The sequence below is a fragment of the Elephas maximus genome, chromosome 3 (assembly GCF_024166365.1).
Source record: "Elephas maximus indicus isolate mEleMax1 chromosome 3, mEleMax1 primary haplotype, whole genome shotgun sequence".
Taxonomy (NCBI): Eukaryota; Metazoa; Chordata; class Mammalia; order Proboscidea; family Elephantidae; genus Elephas; species Elephas maximus.
The window spans coordinates 191,721,659-191,739,809 of record NC_064821.1 but is presented as its reverse complement, the minus strand read 5'-3'; the positions used below and the strand labels follow the sequence as shown (position 1 = coordinate 191,739,809).

The 18,151-nt window shown below is 42.9% G+C and overlaps 1 protein-coding gene across 2 annotated transcripts in view; it reads left to right on the top strand.

Moving 5' to 3' along the window:
- Positions 1–741: 741 nt before the first annotated feature.
- GATAD2B (GATA zinc finger domain containing 2B) overlaps positions 742–18,151 on the top strand; it is a 123,816-nt gene continuing 106,406 nt past the window's right edge. The window contains exon 1 of one of the 2 annotated variants that reach the window (XM_049880566.1): positions 742–931. The gene's annotated coding sequence lies outside the window, so the exon portion shown is untranslated. The remainder of the gene's footprint in view (positions 932–18,151) is intronic. The other variant, XM_049880565.1, reaches the window with a different exon arrangement.

Sequence of the window (18,151 nt, the reverse complement as noted above, 5' to 3'; positions counted from 1 at the left end):
GGCTGCAAGGCCTCTGCACTGCATAATTCCTCATTAATTTGTGTAGCTGCCTTTTTTTTTTTCCTGCTGTCGTGGTTTAGTCACGACAGGACCGAGCAGAGGAGGTACGAAGACCAGGAAGCTCAAGGCCTTTGGCAGAGAGACAGGCCACGCCCCAAATAGACAGCTAGGCCCAAGAGCCTAAAGCTAGTTCTATCGTGAAATTCTTGGATTCTGTCGCGATGAAACACCACCCATCGCAGAACCCAACGCAGTTCGCCAGTCTCCACCACTAGAATTGGAAAAACACGAGCGGGCCAGAAGGAAATCCCGGTTTGGGGAGACTGGTGTACGGCGGCTGCCTGGGGACCAAAACGTCTCTAAGGTAAAGTTGCAGCCTGAAGCGATTTTTTGACCCCCGACACTTAATGGGCTGCTGAAGACCCGGATGTGTCTGGGACTGGCCGAGGTACCCATTAACGCGCCCCCGCTAGACCATCCCCCTCCTCCGTTTAGGATTGGGTGTTAAGTACGCCAATCATCACTTCTTCAGCCACTCATTTTTCAAGGGTGGGGTGTAGTCTAGGCATCCCTCCTTCCATTGGTATGGCTGCGAAGAAGAGGGCGGGGAGGCCGGCTTAGGTCGCCCAATGGGCGTCGTGGCGTGTGGGGAAGGCGGAGCCGAGGCGCTTGGCAGCTGCCCAATCAGCGTCCTTGTTTGTGTGGTGCCGCCGCCGCCGGTGCAGCCGCCGCCGCCGCCGCTGCCCCCGTCTGTACCGCAGTGTCTGCTCCGCCCGCCTGCCCCGGTCCGGCCCGCCCCCCCTCCCCCACCCCTGTTCCCGGTTCAGTCAGCGGGGTCCGGAGCCCACTGTGCCGTCGCCTCTTCCTTTTTCGACGCCTCCGCCGCCTCCTGAGGAGGCGAGCTAGCCGGGAGTTACACCGCCACCGCCAGGTGAGGAGCTTTGGCCTAGGCCAGCCTGGCCGCCCGCCCGCCCGGGGGCGGTGAGGAGGGAGGAAGGGAGGGAGGCTGGGAAGAGGCGGCGGTGGCGGAGGTGGGGGAAGGGAAAGGTGGAGGGGCGGGGGGAGGGGAAGCGCCCGCGAGCCGACGCCCGCCCGCCCGCGCGCCCCCGCCTTGCGTCCCCCTCCCCCCATCTCGGCACCGCGCGCCCCCGCCTCGCGCTCCCCCTTCACCTCATCCCCTCCCCCCTCCGCGCGCGCTCCCCGGTCTTTCACTTCGGCCTCGCGCGCCCCTGGTTCGTGTCCCTTCATTTCTTCTCCTTTTACTCTTTCTCCCCTTCCTCGCGCCCCGTTTCCCCCGCCATCCCCTCTTTCACTCACTGCCTCATGCCCGCCATGCTCCCCTCCTTGCCTCTCAAGCGCGCGGCCCCCCCCCTTTTTTTTTAACTCTCTCCACCCCCAGTGGTGCCCTCTGGGTGCGGGGGCCGCTCCCTTCTCTCAGTCTCGTGTTTGCCGGCGAACGGGACTGATGGGGGAATCCTTAGGGTGAAGAAAGCGCGGGGTAATTATCTTTATTTAGGGAAAGAGATCAAGAGCGCAGAGCCTTACCCTTTATTTCGTTGTCCACTGTTCCCTCGCCCTCCCATAGGGGAAGGGAATTGTCTCAGCCTGTGTGGGTACTTACCTTCTTTTACGACGAAACCACTCCATTCCTCAACTGGCTTCTGGGACTCGCTGGGTCTGGCTCCCAGTGCAGTGCCCGAGGGTCCATGGAGCTCGAACTTGCCCTTCCCTAACCGAGCCGGGACTTAGAGTACTTTTTGCTTCCGTGCTCTCAATTACACTGAAGAGCTAGCCCCTCCTGAGAGCGCAGAGGTTTGGGTGCCGTTCGCTGGGCCGAGGCAGCTTTTCCCCATCCTGAAGGTGTGGTAGCCGCTTTGGACTCTTTCCTAGCATCAACTTCCCTCCAAACCCAAAATGTTAGTTCCTAGGGCTGACACTGAGGTGGAGCTGGAGTGATGGTGGGTGGCATGTGGACACTAACTGAGCTACCAGCCTTTTCGTCTGCTGTCCGCTGGCGAACCAGTTTTCACATTTCTGATGAAGGATTATTTGGAGGGCTTTTGTGTGCCTGTGAGAGAGATGGGAGATACTTAATACTTGTCAGCACAGGAAAAGAGCAATGCTTTCAGGCCAGACTGCAACAGAGAGATTTGGACTTGCCGCGGCTGGAGTAGCAGCAGGCTTAACAGATCTGTGACGGAGAAGAGTAGATGCTTTTGTAGTTTAAAAAGCTGTTTTCTTTTAAAAAAAAAAAAAAATTTTTTTTTTTTTTTTTGAATAGATGATGCATGCGTGTGGTAGAAAGTGAAGAGTAATCTTTTCTTCCACCACTGTTCTCAGCCCTTTAGTTCACCTCCCAGTGCAGGTGCCCTCTGTTTTCTGGTAGTAGCATGGTGTTAAGTATTAACGTGTTTGGGAATCCAGAGCCAACCTTATTGCTCTTTCTTTGACATATTGACCTAAACTCCTCCGTGAAGTCTGATAACCACTTGGATTCATATTTTGGTGCTGGAGCAGGCTTGATAAGATATTGTCCTAGAATAGCATTTCTCATGGTACTTTGTTGGGAGGGAGGTTGCTTCTGGAGAGGCTAAGGTGGTGCTATGGAGAGGCTCAGTATATTTTGAGGGAAAGACCTCACCTGTTGGAAGTGCTGCTGCTTTTTGTGTATGTGTGACTGATATCCAGTCCTTGGCTGTTTTGGGAAAGGTTTTATTGAGGATAGTCGTTTTTTAGGCTTTTCAAGTGGATAAGTTGTATGATCAGTTAATGAGAATACTGAACTGTAGGGCTGTCTTCAGTTTTTAGAGGATTACTCTATAGTTTTTAGTTTAATTGCAGTGATAGTCATCATGGTAAAGAATGAGATACATGAGTATTAATTAGCAGGAATCAGAAGGCAGGACTTGTAGGCTGAGTGACCCAGTTTAAGGCAAGGTGAGACTTATAGACTTCTGTCCTGCGTATTATTCCTTACTTGAGAACACTTTCGATGAGATGAGAGTGATTTGTAGCAGACAGCAGCATCCATCTTTATGACAGTGTGGTTTGCCTTCTCTGACTGTGTGTGGTGTCTATTAACTTCCTGTTTAGAGCCGATCGGAATAGGATCTGAATAGAGGCGCGTTCAGATATTGTCTAAGAACAATGTTAACCAGGTTCTCTGATCAGCTCTTCAAATCTTAACTGTGGGGGTAACTCCTTACTGCTGTGTTTAGCATAGGGCCACAGGGTGGTGGGGGAAAGTGGTGTGGATAATTTATTCAGAACCTCACAGTCTTAAACTCTGTTCAAGAGCCCAGGTGCTACCCTTTTTGGCAAATGCACCCCCCCCCCGCACTTTTTTTTTTTTTGTCTGCCCAAATGCTGGGCTGGGTCAGGGCAGACCTCCAGGTTGGTTGAGTTAGAGAACAGCAGGGTAGAAGAGGTGTCAATGTATCATTAATAGTATCCTAATTACAGGCCGGGACCTCTCTGACTCATCCTACCTTTAATCAGGGAATCTTCTAGTTTCAATTTACTGATTCTTTCTTTCTTGTTTCTCCCACCCACCAAACTGGAGGTGCATGTGTAGGGGAACAGCAGCTGTGCTGTCCTGGTTTTTAGATGCTGGAGCATATTCCATGTTAGCCAGCCCATTGGGAGTCATGCTGACAAGCATCCCCGCAGCACTCACCTCAGAAGGCTCATGTTGCTTGGCTCATTGAGAAAAGCCAAACCAGCTTTGGTTGATTAAAACTAAAATCGTAAGATTTGAGCCATAACTGGAACCAAGGGATTTTGTTTTCCAGACCCTTTGCAGTGCTTGAAGCCCTGCATCATTACATACCAAGGCACAATAGCCAGGCATTTTCTGAGGCAGTTTGGAGGGAAAAGGGAAAAAAAAAGGACACACACCCAGATTGACAATAAATCTAGTGCTGGTGTAAAGCTGTCCACCTCTTGCTTGGGAAAAATCCAACCTATCAGACAATGCCACACAAAGTTGCAGTTCTCCTGGGTTGGCTAATCCTGGAAAAAGATACATTAAGGAAGTTCAGTTTTCTGTTGAAAAGGACTGACTTTTTGGGGAGAGGGGGGCTTCTATTAGCCATGTTAGTAAGACAGTTTGAGACCTTAATTTCGTCCTCAGTTACCTCTGTGAAGCTTTTTCTGTAGGTACTGGTTAGGGATTTTGTTGGCTCCAGAATCCGTAAAAGCAGGGAACCTTCTGTCTTTACGTAGTAATGAGGAAAGCCTACGAAGAATAAGTCATTCGGAATTGACTCTTCCTCATTTTTCATCTTTTACTGTCTCCCTTGCGGATACGTGAAGTGTTACCATACAGTTTAGAGTTCATCCAACAGGGGAGGTGTAAGCCCAGGGTCATCCGGGCTTAACCTTTCTATCTGAGATACATCTTAGATGGTGGCTTGGTAGTGTTTGATGTGTCCCTCAAAATTCCGTAACCTTTGACTTAAGTTGCCACCAGCTAGCAAGAATTCATCAAGAGTTTGGGTTATGGGGTCCTCATGAGTCAACTGCCACTGGTTTTTTTGTTTGTTTTTTGAGTTAATAGTACTGAAAGCAACAAATGAATAAGAACATATTTGCTGTTTTTGAAACAAATGAAATGGTAAAATCCCAGGCCTCAGAGAGTCACAGTAATTGCAAAAAAGTCAAAGCTCCTTTGACAACATGTGAACGTAATTGTTAATACTAAATGGCAGACTACTAAGGAAAATGACGATGCTTCCACATTCCCGAGTCATTCTTTCGTTTTTCACTCTTGGCTAGTATGCACTTTAAAAATAATTCACGTTACTGTTACTTGAACCTGAAAGTCATGTTTTATGCTCTCTGATCAAAGCTTTCTAGATTTTGTCTCATTTTCAGGGGAGGATGGAATTTGTGATCTCCCAAATTAGAGACTGAAATGTTAGTAGGATTTAGATTAGACATGAGGATTATTAAATTCCCGTTGGTCGGAAATGTTAACTGGAGGGCTGTGCATCCCTTATCCAGAAGGTATTTATAAAGTTAGCTTTTTGAGAGTATTTAAATTTAGACTTCCTGGAGGGGAGCAGGTGGGCTAATACATGGCAGATTGGAATAGTGGAACGCAGGTGTAGAGAGTCTTGGGTCAAATCCTAGCTTTACCACTTACTTAGGTATATGACTTTGGTGAAGATTCCTAAGTTTTTTGAATTCCTATTTCTCACATCCTTCTTTTTACTCACTCGATTCCGCTACACTGGCTTGTTATGTGAAAACACCAGTCACACTTTACCTTAGGACCTTTGCACTAGCTATGCCTCTAGTAGGAGCCCTGGTGGCACAGTGGTTAAGTGTTTTGCTGCTAATTGAAGGGTCAGCAGTTCAAATTCACCAGCCGCTCCTTAGAAAACCTGTGGGGCAGTTCTACTCTGACCTACTCTATGAGTCAGAATTGTCTTGACAGCAGTGGGTTTGATTTTTTTTTTTTTTAATCCGTCTAGTGGGACAATAGCTCCTCCCCCCCATAATAAACAGACCAAAAAAAAAAAAAAACCAAACACCTTGCCATTGCGTCGATCCTGACTAATGGTGACTCTGTAGGACAGAGTAGAACTGCCCCATAGTGTTGCCAAGGAGGAACTGGTGAATTGAACTGCCAACTTTCCGGTTAGCAGCTGAAACTTTATTTTATTTTTTTAAATTTTTATTGTGCTTTAAGTGAAAATTTACAAATCAACTCAGCCTCTCACACAAAAACTTACATACACCTTGCTACATACTCCCAATTGGTCTCCCCCTAATGAGACAACCTGCTCCCTCCCTTTACACACTCTTTTTGTGTCTATTTCATTAGCTTCTAACTCCCTCTACCATCTCATCTCCCCTCCGGGCAGGAGATGCCAACGTAGTCTCAAGTGTCCACCTGATCTGGGAAGCTCACTCCTCACCAGCATCCCTCTCCAACCCATTGTCCAGTCCAATCCCTGTCTGAAGAGTTGGCTTTGGGAATGGTTCCTGTACTGGGCCAACAGAAGGTCTGGGGGCCATGACCTCCATGGTCTTGCTAGTCTCAGTCAGACCATTAAGTCTGGTCTTGTTATGAGAATTTGGGGTCTGCATCCCACTGCTCTTCTGTTCCCTCAGGGGCTCTCTGTTGTGTTCCCTGTCAGGGCAGTCACTGGTTGTAGCCAGGTACCATCTAGCTCTTCTGGTCTCAGGCTGACGTAGTCTCTGGTTTATATGGCCCTTTCTGTCTCTTGGGCTCGTTAGTTACCTGGTGTCCTTGGTGTTCTTCATTCTCCCTTGATCCAGGTGGGTTGAGACCAATTGATGCATCTTAGGTGGCAGCTTGCTAGTGTTTAAGACCCCAGGTGCCACTCTCTGAAGTGGGATGCAGAATGTTTTCTTAATAGATTTTATTATGCCTGTTGACTTAGGTGTCACCTGAAAGCATGGTCCCCAAACCCCCGCCCTTAGCAGCTGAAACTCTTAACTACTTTGCCACCAGGCCCCCATAATACAAATGGCTAATTCCTTCATCTCTTCAAGTCTTTGCTTACTTACCATCTTTTCAACAAGGCCTTATCCTAACCCTACTTAAAATTGCACCCCCACCCATCCCTCCTAATCCTCCTTCCCTGATCTATTTTCTTTTCCGTAGCACTTAAAACTTTCTAACATACTTACTGTATGCTTATTGGTTCCATTCTATGATACAAAGTCAGTAAGGGCATGGATTTTCTCGGTGGTGGTGGTATTTTGCTTAGTGCCTCGTACAGTGTCTGGTGTATGTTAACAGTCAATAAGTATTTGTAGATCGGATGGGAAAAATAATAACCTGTTTTTGTAACTTAATGTTCGTTTATAACCAGCGAAAAATCCACCGCCATCAAGTTGATTCTGACTCATAGTGACACTATAGGACTGAGTAGAACTGCCTCGTAGGGTTTCCAAGGCTGTAAATCTTTGCAGAAGTAGACTGCCACAGCTTGCTCTTGTGGAGCCGCTGGTGGGTTCGAACTGCTGACCTTTTGGTTAGCAGCTGAGAGTTTTAACCAGTGCGCCACCAGCGTTCTTTTGTTTATAACGAAGCTATGAAATGTGACAACAGCAAAAAAAAAAAAAAAACCCAAAAACCGTCATTGTCGAGTTGATTCAGATTCATGGCAGCCCCACAAACCAGAGTAGAACTGCTTTGTAGGGTTTTCTTGGCTGTGAACTTAACAGAAGCCGATAACAGGGTATCGTAAATGCTTTGTGAACTCTAAAGCATTGTAAATTGATAAAAGAATTGCTTTCCTATTGAAATGGTAGCTGGTACTCGATAATTGAAAAAACATTTTTACGTATATTCACATATATTATCACACCTCTCCTAAAACTCCAAACCCTTGTTTCCAGTTGTCTACTACGTACAGACATAGCTACCTCTGTATCCCTCTGGTACCTCAAACTCAGCATTTCTAACATTATCTGGCCCCCTTTCAATATTTTTTATTTTCGTGACACTCCCATTCATTGAGTCATGTAAGCCAGAAATGCGAGTATCATTGTCAGTTCCCTCTTCCTTATCCATTATTTTCTAAATATTTCTGTACTCCACTGCCAGTCTAATTCAGGCCCACAGCAACTCTTTATTTGGAATATTGCGTTGAACTCTTAAAGTTTTCTCTGTTTTTAGTCTTGTCTACTTTTAAACTCTATCATATTGTCTTCAAAATGATCTGACAGAGATCTGATTATTCTGCTGCTCCTTCTCAAAATTATTCAATGGTTTCCAATCATTAAAAAGTAAAATTTAAACTTTGCATAGTACCCCAGGCCCTTTTATGACCTTGACCCTTGTTTTCTTACTCTCCCTTACAGCTTTTGTGTCAGCAAATACAGTTCTTGTAATTCCCATGTCAGCTTCCACATCTCATCTCAAATGCTGCTTACTTTGGAAAGCCTTCCCTGACTTCCCCAAAGAAGCTAAATATACCTTCTTTGACATTACTATTCTTTATAAATACTGTTTTTCTCTAGTAGTCTGTAAGCATCTTTAAAGGGAAAGATACCATGTGTTTTTACTGTTGTGTCTCCAGTGCCTAGCCTGATGCCTGTCACCTAAAGGATGCTCAGAAATATTTGCTGAATAAGAGAATAATCCTGTGAGTTGAGAAAATGCTGCGTAAGTTTAGAAGATGCCTCTTCTGATGTGTTCTAGAGGCAGAAGAACAAGGTTTGAGTCCTGGTGTGCCACTTAACATCTGTGTGGACTTGGTTAAGTCACTTGAAGTCTTGAGCCTTAGTTTCCTCATTTTAGAAATGAGGATCTGTGGCTGCTTATCTATTTCAGTAGGTTTCTGTGTGAATCAAATGAGATTATGCATCTAAAGGTGCTTTATCAACTGTAATAAAAAAAAAAAAACCAAACCCTTTGTAAAGCACTGTATAATTGTTATTATGTGCTGACACACAAGCTGAACTTTCTTTACAGCTCTTGACTCACTTTTTTTCTTGTACGTAGTGGTGTGGGGCCCTTTTTTTATCAGTGAAGCTTTAAGTATACTTTCGTAATGTAAGTTGTGTTTGTATCCATGTTTATCAGTAAGTGTAGCATATTGTCTTAAATGTGGCAAATTTAAAGGCTTCCTCTATGTTCTAGCGGATGAAAAAAGTTGCAAAGCCCTGGGAAGTTACATTTATCAAGAATTCCTCAGTCTTGAATTCTATAGTTTTTTTTTTATTTAAATTTAAAAAAAGTTTGCATTTTTGCAACTTTTAGATGTTAGAAGGAATTTTTAAAATGTAAATGTAAATTCATTTATAGAGCACTTCCTTTGTGTAAGGGTTTGTACTATTTTAATTCTTACAGAAACTCTGTGAGGGAGATACAGGCATTTTACAGATAAGAAAATGGATTCCCAGAGAGGTTGTCATTTTGCTGGAATCTCATAGATTAAAAAAGGTGGTGAATCTGAATTATTCTTACATCTTTGTGACTCCAAAAGTTGTGATCTTAACATTTTGTTAGCATTTCCCATAGAGTTTTGTTTTGCCTTTTTAAAATAATAGTTCCCTTAAGTATTAATAGACCTCATGTAAAAAAAAGTTATGTTATCAAACAAGATTTTGAAAAATTCTGGGTTAAATTAAGTTAAAGCAGATTTCTTTTATAGCATGACTTCCTAGATCCCTGGGTGTCTAAATATACATGTACAATGGGAGTGGTAAGAGAATAGCTAAAGGATGCAGAGCTTCTCAAAATTTGACCATGAAAGAGCATCTTAGGGTGTTGGGGATCTCAGTGATTTCTTTGAGAATATTGCGCTTTGCTAGTCTACTTTCCTGCAGTTCCTTTATGAGTTGAATTTTTTAAAGTTGCCACTCTGGAATGAGGGAGCTGACTGCTGGTTTTCCAGAGAACTGGTATAGTGGCATTAGGCCAGATATTTTTTCTTAGAAACTTCAGTGGTATGGGGGCTGCCATTTTTTCCCCCTGTGAATCTTCTCAGGCAAGTGGCACAGCTAAACTAGCTTGGCCTGTACCTTCAGTGAGTTCCCAGGAGTATAGCTGTAACTGAGCTGCTGTCCCACCTTCTTTCATCTAACAGGCTAGAACCAGGAGAGTAAGGTTTCAACTTTGTGAGTGAGTCAGGAGCAAAAAACTCTTCCTTTCTGTGAAGGTGGTAGTATCATACTCAAAGCTATGAAGTCCAGTATTCTCTCTCTTCTTTGAAGTATACAGACCAAAATTTATCTAGCAGTACGAGCTACCGGGAGAACCTTAAAAAGATTTCCCCAATAGGGTAACATCTTTTGGGGGCAGGGGTAGTTTCTTAGTTACTCTTTAACATTTATATGGCTAGATTGATATGTGTTGCTATGAAAGGGATTGAAGCAGTTGGTTATGTGTGTTGCTACTGCATGGACAGGTTGGCTAGAAGACCCTTGGAGTATTGAGCCATTGGGTTCTGCAGGAGTTCTATGTGAATGGCATGACACTGTCCGCGCACAGGGTCTGTAGTGTCTATGAATAAATTAACGCATGAATGTTGTTCTGATCCCATTCTTCTCTCATAGTTCAGGTAGTGAAGAATGCTCAGTTCTTCAGTTGATTGCACTGAGACTTTGAAAGTTTTACTCTTTTGGAGTATTTAAAATTCGGACGTTTTCTTCCGATGAATGGAAACTGGAATATGGGTCTCTTATTGTACTAAGGGCTAACTGTCAGTTTTTATTAGCATGTGTAACTCTTTACGTTCTGCCTGGAGAGCTATTCCCCAGTTGAATGTTGCATAATGCATTAATACTGAACTGAAAACTTTCAAAGAGTATGGATGACTGAAAAAGGTTCTTTTACAGCTGTGTTTTGCAGTGGGCAGGAACACCTTAGAAATAGCAAATGCATCTTTGAAAAATCTTGAGGACTCAAGGGAATATGGCCTAAATACTGGTATAAAATTTTCTTTGAGATCTATCTAATGTAGGCACACCTGCTAAGAACTGTTTTGATTGTTGCATGACTTTCTACTGCCAAGCCTTAAAGTCTGTCTGATATTAAATTGTAGATTCCTGAATTTTGTCAAAGGTAGAGTGGTAGATGTCACAGAAGAGTGTAACCAAGGCTAGAATCTGGGCAGTCTTAATTTCTAAATTTAAGCATCTGCTCTGGCTCGCTGAATACCTGATACATTTACAGAGGAAGTAAAATACAGCATGACAAAATTTTATGAAAAAGTAAAACTTAGTGTCTGCAGTTACGTGTGACTTCTGTGCTGTTTTCTGGATTCAGTTGGGTTGAAGGTGTCATAGGACTGGATAGGGGCTCTGTTACGGTGCAGGGAAGTGTTAGAGAAGGTTAGTGAGGTTTTTACTCATTGTTTTATATCTCCATGAATTAACTCTGGAATTAAGCTTTAGAAGTTGTTGCCAGGGGTACTTAGCACATCTCCCATGAGCTGCCTAGTTTGTGCGATATTAGCTCTCTCTTTTGCAGGTTATTCTGAAAAGCTTTGAGTTTTCTTCTTTCTCTCCTTTTTCAAAAAGAACTAGCCATTCTCAGTGTTGTGCATAAATTGAATTCTGGTGGCTGGATATGAGAAAATAGTATTGGTACTACTCTTTGTTATTGCTGTGGTTGTTAGGTGCCATTGAGTCAGTTCCGACTCATAGTAACCCTGTGTATAACAGAACAAAACAGTGCCTGGTCCTGCCCCATCCTCACTGTTACGTTTGAGCCCGTTGTTGCAGCCGCTGTACCAGTCCATCTTGTTGAAGGTCTTATTTTTCGTTGGCCCTCTGCTTTGGCAAGCATGATGTCCTTCTCTAGGAACTGATCCCTCCTGATAACATGTCCAAAATGTGTGAGACAAAGCCTCACTATACTTGCTCTAAGGAGCCTTCTGGCTCTCCTTCTTCCAAGACAGATTTGTTCGTTCTTTTGTCACCCAGTGGTATGTTCAGTATTCTTCGCCAACACCATGATTCAAAGGCATCAATTCTTTATTCTTTCATAGTCGTTGTCCAGCTTTTGCGTGCATATGTTGTTGTTAGGTGCCGGCAAGTCGGTTCTGACTCATAGCGACCCTAAGCACAACAGAAGGAAACACTGCCTGGTCCTGGGCCATCCTCAAAATTGTTGCTATGCTTCAGCCCATTGTTGCAGCCGCTGTGTCAGTCCATCTCCTTGAGGGTCTTCCTCTTTTTCGCTGACACTCTACTTTACCAAGCATAATGTCTTTCTCCAGGGACTGATCTCTCCTGATAACATGTCCAAAGTGTGTGAGACGTAGCCTTGTCGTCCTTGCTTCTAAAGAGCATTCTGGCTGCACTTCCTCTGAGACAGATTTGTTCGTTGTTTTGGCCGTCCATGGTATATTCAGTTTTCTTTGCCAACACCACAATTCAAAGGTGTCAGTTTTTCTTTGGTCTTCCTTATTTGTTGTGCAGCATTCGCATGCATATGAGGCGATTGAAAACACCATGGCTTGGGTCAGGTGCACTTTAGTCCTCAAGGTGACATCTTTGCTTTTTAACACTTTAAAGAGGTCTTTTGGAGCACATTTGCCCAATGCAGTGTGTCTTTTCATTTCTTCACTGCTGCTTCCATGGGTGTTGAGCGTAGATCCAAGTAAAATGAAATCCTTGATGACCTCAATCTTTTCTCTGTTTATCATAATCTTGCTCATTGGTTCAGTTGTGAGGATTTTTGTTTTCTTTATGGTGAGGTGTAATCCGTACTGAAGGCTGGGGTCTTTGATCCTCTTCATTTTCAGCAAGGAAGGGTGTATCATCAGCATAATGCAGGTTGTTAGTGAGCCTTCCTTCAATCCTGATGCCCCGTTCTTCTTCATGTAGTCCAGGTTCTCGGATTATTTTTTCAACATACAGATTGAATAGGTGTGGTGAAAGGATACAACCCTGATGCACACCTTTCCTGACTTTAAACTTTGCAGTATCCCCTTGTTCTGTTGAAACGACTGCCTCTTGATCCAAGTACAGATTTCCTCAGGAGTACAATTAAGTGTTCTGGAATTCCCGTTCTCCGCAATGTTATCCATAATTTGTTGTGATCCACACAGTCGAATGTCTTTGCATAGTCAATAAAACACAGGTAAACATCTTTCTGGTATTCTGTGCTTTCAGCCAGGATCCATCTGACATTAGCAATGATATCCCTGTCCCTGGTTCCACATCCTCTTCTAAATCAGGCTTGAATTTCTGGCAGTTTCTTGTCGATATATTGCTGCAGCCAGTTTTGAACGATCTTAAGCAAAACTTTGGTTGTGTGTGATATTAATGATACTGTTCGATAATTTCTGCATTCGGTTGGATCACCTTTCTTGGTAATAGGCATAAATATGAATCTCTTCCACTCGGTTGAGCTGTATTCCAGATTTCTTAGCACAGACGAGTAAATACTTCCAGCGCTGCATCCATTTGTTGAAACATCTCAATTGATATTCCGTCAATTCCCAGAGCTATGTTTTTTGCCAGCGCCTTCAGTGCAGCATTGGGTTTGGGTTTCAGTGCAGCTTGAACTTCTTCCTTCAGTACAATCAATTCCTGGTCATGTTACCTCCTGAAATGGTTGAATGTCGACCAGTTCTTTCTGGTGTAATGACTGTGTATTCCTTCCATTTTCTTTTGCTGTTTCCTGTGTCATTTAATATTTTCCCTGGAGAATCCTTCAGTATTGCAACTCGAGGCTTGAATTTTTTCTTCCATTCTTTCAGCTTGAGAAATGTTGGGTGCCTTCTTCCCTTTTGGTTTTCCATCTCCAGGTCTTTGCACATGTCATCATAATATGTTACTTTGTCTTTTCGAGCCATCCTTTGAAATCTTCTGTTCCACTCTTTCACTTCATCATTTTTTCGTTTTGCTTTAGCTACTTGACCTTCAGGAGCAGGTTTCAGAGTCTCTTCTGACATCCATTTAGGTCTTTTCTTTCTCTGTTGTCTTTTGTAGTGACCTCTTGCTTTCTTCATGTATATGATGTCCTTGCACAACTCATGCACATGAAGTGATTGAAAATACCACGGTACTTACCTCAGTATTTTTTTTTATCTAATTACTTGAAAGCTTTTCTCCTTTGTTAAACTAGAGTAACTTTTGGTCTTTTTTTCACTTTCATCTTTTTTCTGGGGAATGTGCCTCTATTTCTTACTGAGGCTCTTCCAGTTAAATGTTTCATACCTTAAAGTATTTTAGAAATCTATTGGTTTGCTGTCTCAGCTGTAGGAAAGCCTTCCACTCTACTGTGTACTCGACAAGTGGTCATCTCACCTCTGTGTGAAAATGACCAGTGACTGCTAGCTTACCAACTTACCATAGAGCCCTTGTCTGTTTTCAGTATTTTAGAAAATTCACATATTTCCCAAAATCTGTTGCCATCCACCTGAGTCTGACTCATAGTGACTCTATAGGACACAGTAGAACCGCCCCATAGAGTTTTCAAGGAGTGGTTGGTAGATTCGAACTGCCAGTCTTAATCACTGCATTACCATGGTCCCCCACATATTTACATGCATGATATTATTTTTTTTTTTTGTACCTATACAAATAATACCTGTTAGTTGTATAAAAATTTGAGGGGGGGAGAAAATACAGGAACCAAATTGCTGTAATGTACTATAAAGGTTAAAAGTATCTCTCTGGAGTCAGGAAGTCCTGGGTTAGAATTTCTGCCCCACCCCTTACTAGTTGTAATACCATGGGCAATTCACTTAATTTTTCTGTGCCTGGCATATAGTAACTCTTCAGTGAATATTAGTCATTAGTATGAACAGTAATGATAAATCTAGCACATAGTTTTAAAAATTTTAAATATATATTTATTCTGTATTTTGTCATCCTAAAGTTGAGCTTCTAAGTGATTTTACTAAGAAAAAAAAAAAAAGGCATTAGCAAACATCTACAGTTCTTTAAGGTCCATTCTGTTCCCTCTGGTACTGGCAATGTGGAGTGTTACCTCAAAGGCTGCTGCTGAGCTGTTACATTCATTGATTTTTTTTTTTTTTTTTGGATAGTGAAAAACTGTCTCTTTAGTGAAGATATTTTAGTAAAGAAACAAAGTCATAATTCAGGAAATATATATCAAGTGTGAGGTAACATTTTCCCAAAAGTTGTGAACAATTTCTACAACAACTCCTGAAGCTATAACAACTACCCATATTCATTGTCACAGGTATTTATTCCCGTTTCTGAAGGCTCTTTCCTCACCCTTCATTCCTACCCCCATCCAACTCTACATGCCAACCTTTTATCCCTCCTCAGGGTAGGCCTCACCCTATATTCCCACCAAAAAAGGTGTGTGTGTGTGTGTGTGTACAGGGTCCACCTCCCTCCATTTTCAAGGTTACCCTCTATGGGGAATACATCACATCTGAGGTTGTCAGTGAACTCTTTTTTCTTGTTCTCCTGTTTCCTCATTTCCTTTTTTTTTTTTTTTTAATTAACTTTTATTAAGCTTCAAGTGAACATTTACAAATCCAATCAGTCTGTCACATGTAAGTTTACATACATCTTACTCCCTTCTCCCACTTGCTCTCCCCCTATTGAGTCAGCCCTTTCAGTCTCTCGTTCCGTGACAATTTTGCCAGCTTCCCTCTCTCTCTATCCTCCCATCCCCCCTCCAGTCAGGAGTTGCCAACACACTCTCAAGTGTCCACCTGATTTAATTAGCTCACTCTTCATCAGCATGTCTCTCCCCCTCGTTGACCAGTCCCTTTCATGTCTGATGAGTTGTCTTCGGGGATGGTTCCTGTCCTGTGCCAACAGAAGGTCTGGGGAGCACTGCCTCCGGGATTCCTCTAGTCGCAGTCAGACCATTAAGTATGGTCTTTTTGTGAGAATTTGGGGTCTGCATCCCACTGATCTCCTGCTCCCTCAGGAGTTCTCTGTTGTGCTCCCTGACAGGGCAGTCATCGATTGTGGCCGGGCACCAACTAGTTCTTCTGGTCTCAGGATGATGTAGGTCTCTGGTTCATGTGGTTCTTTCTGTCTCTTGGGTTCTTAGTTGTTGTGTGACCATGGTGTTCTTCATTTTCCTTTGCTCCTGGTGGGTTGAGACCAATTGATGCATCTTAGGTGGCCGCTTGTTAGCATTTAAGACCCCAGACGCCACATTTCAAAGTGGGATGCAAAATGTTTTCATAATAGAATTATTTTGCCAATTGACTTAGAAGTTCCCTCAAACCATGTTCCCCAGACCCCCGCCCCTGCTCCGCTGACCTTTGAAGCATTCATTTTATCCCGGAAAGCTCTTTGCTTTTAGTCCAGTCCAATTGGGCTGACCGTCCATGTATTGAGTGTTGTCTTTCCCTTCACCCAAAGCAGTTCTTATCTACTGATAGATCAATAAAAAACCCTCTCCCTCCCTCCCTCCCTCTCTCCCTCCCTCCCCCCTTCGTAACCACAAACGTATGTGTTCTTCTCAGTTTTTACTATTTCTCAAGATGTTATAATAGTGGTCTTACACAATATTTGTCCTTTTGCCTCTGACTCATTTCGCTCAGCATAATGCCTTCCAGATTCCTCCATGTTGTGAAATGTTTCAGAGATTCGTCACTGTTCTTTATCGATGCGTAGTATTCCATTGTGTGAATATACCACAATTTATTTACCCATTCATCCGTTGACGGACACCTTGGTTGCTTCCAGCTTTTTGCTATTGTAAACAGAGCTGCAGTGAACATGGGTGTGCATATATCTGTTTGTGTGAAGGCTCTTGTATCTCTAGGGTTCATTGATTTTTCTGTTTTCAATTTTATTGATTTCTGTTCATCATTGTAATTGCCTTTCTGCTGCATACTTTGGGTTTGTTTTTCTTTTTCTAGTTTCTTAAATTGGAAGCCTGGATTATTGATTGGAAAACTTCTAACTTAAGCATTTAATGCTGTAAATTTTCCTCTATAGCTGTATTCAACAAATTTTGAGATGTTGTATATTCCTTTTAATTCAGTTAGAAATATTTTCTCATTTTCCTCGACACCTTTTTAACTCAGTACTGAAGTCATTTCCAAAGTTCATCCTTCAGCCAAAGACTACCCCTTGGCATGGAATCAGTTCCAACTTATAGTGACACTATAGGACAGAGTAGAACTGCCCCACTGGGTTTTCAAAGAGCGACATGGATTCAAACTGCTGACCTTTTGGTGAGGAACCATAGCTCTTAACCACTGTGCTTCCAGGCTCCAGCCAAAGACCAGAGAGGTCTGTAAAACAAATAATAACACACATGAGGAACATGCTTCGTAATTCATGTATACAAGACTAAGTGGGCATACCAGCACCAAAGCAAAGACTAGAAGGCAGGAAGGGAGAGGAAGACTGGATGAATGGAAATGGGAAACCCTGGGTGGAGAAGGGGAGAGTGTTGACACATCATGGAATCAATGCCACAAATCAGTTTGGTCAGTGTCACAAATCAATTTGTGTATTAATCGTTTAGTGAGAAACTAATTTGCTCTGTAACTTTCACCTAAAGCACATAAAAATTGTTGAATTGGTGTTATGTTCTGTTGTGTATATTCTCAACAATGACAAATAAATCTCTGTGGGAGCCTGGGATCTTAAATGTTTGCAAGCGGCCATTCAATGCACAATAATTCGTCTTTATTTACATGGAGCAGTGGAGGAAGAAGGAGAGTCAAGAATAGGAGGAGAAAATGGAATGTGTCACTAATTGCCTCCATGAACAGCTGCCTCCTTTGCCATGAGACCAGTAGAGTTAGATGGTGCTCAGCTACTGTTATGGAACACTTTGATCAAAGTTTCTATAGAGAAATCCTAATCAAAAGGGGGAAGGTACAGAACTCAGTTTTAAATTCTTATGGTAACCAGACTTTATGGAGCCATAGAGACTGGATGAACCCCCTGAAACTACTCCCCTAAGATAATCTTTAAGCCTTGAACCAAAAATATCCCCTGAAATCTTAAAGCTAAATAATAGTTTAGCTTAAGTAGTAAAGAATGTCTGCCTTGAGGATTATGTTCTTTTAAGATTTTTCTATATGGAATCAAAGGAGTCCTGGTAGCACAGTAGTTAGGTGGTTGGCAGCTAACCAGAAGGTTGGTGATTCAAACCCACTAGCCACTCTGCAGTAAAAAGATGTGGCAGTATGCTTCTGTAAAGATTACAGCGTTGGAAACACTGTGGGGCAGTTCTGCTCTGTCCTGCATGAGTCAGAATTGACAGGACAGCAGTGAGTTTATGTGGGATCGAACTGAGAACAGCAACTGGAATGATAGGAAGCTTAGGGGGTGTGAGTTTATGTTAATGGGGGAGGGACAGCCCAGAAAAGTAGGGTGAGAATGGTTGCACAACTCAATGTAATCAATGCCACGGAATTGTACATGTAGAAACTTGAATTGTTGTATGTTTTTGCTGTGTATATTCTCAACAACAACAAAATAAACGCAAAATACATGAAGCAAACCTGATAGAAGTGAAAGAAAATATAGTTATATTCACAATTATATTTGGAGACTGTATGGTTCTTTCTCAATAATTGATAAAACAAGTAGAGAGAAAATCAGCAAGGATGTAGAATACCTGAGCAACATTATTAGCCAAGTTGAACTAATCAATACTTAAAAACCATTCCACCCAACAACGGCAAAATACAGTCTCCAGTCTCTGTCAGACCAGTAAGTATGGTCTTTTTGTGTGTGTGTGTGAATTTGAATT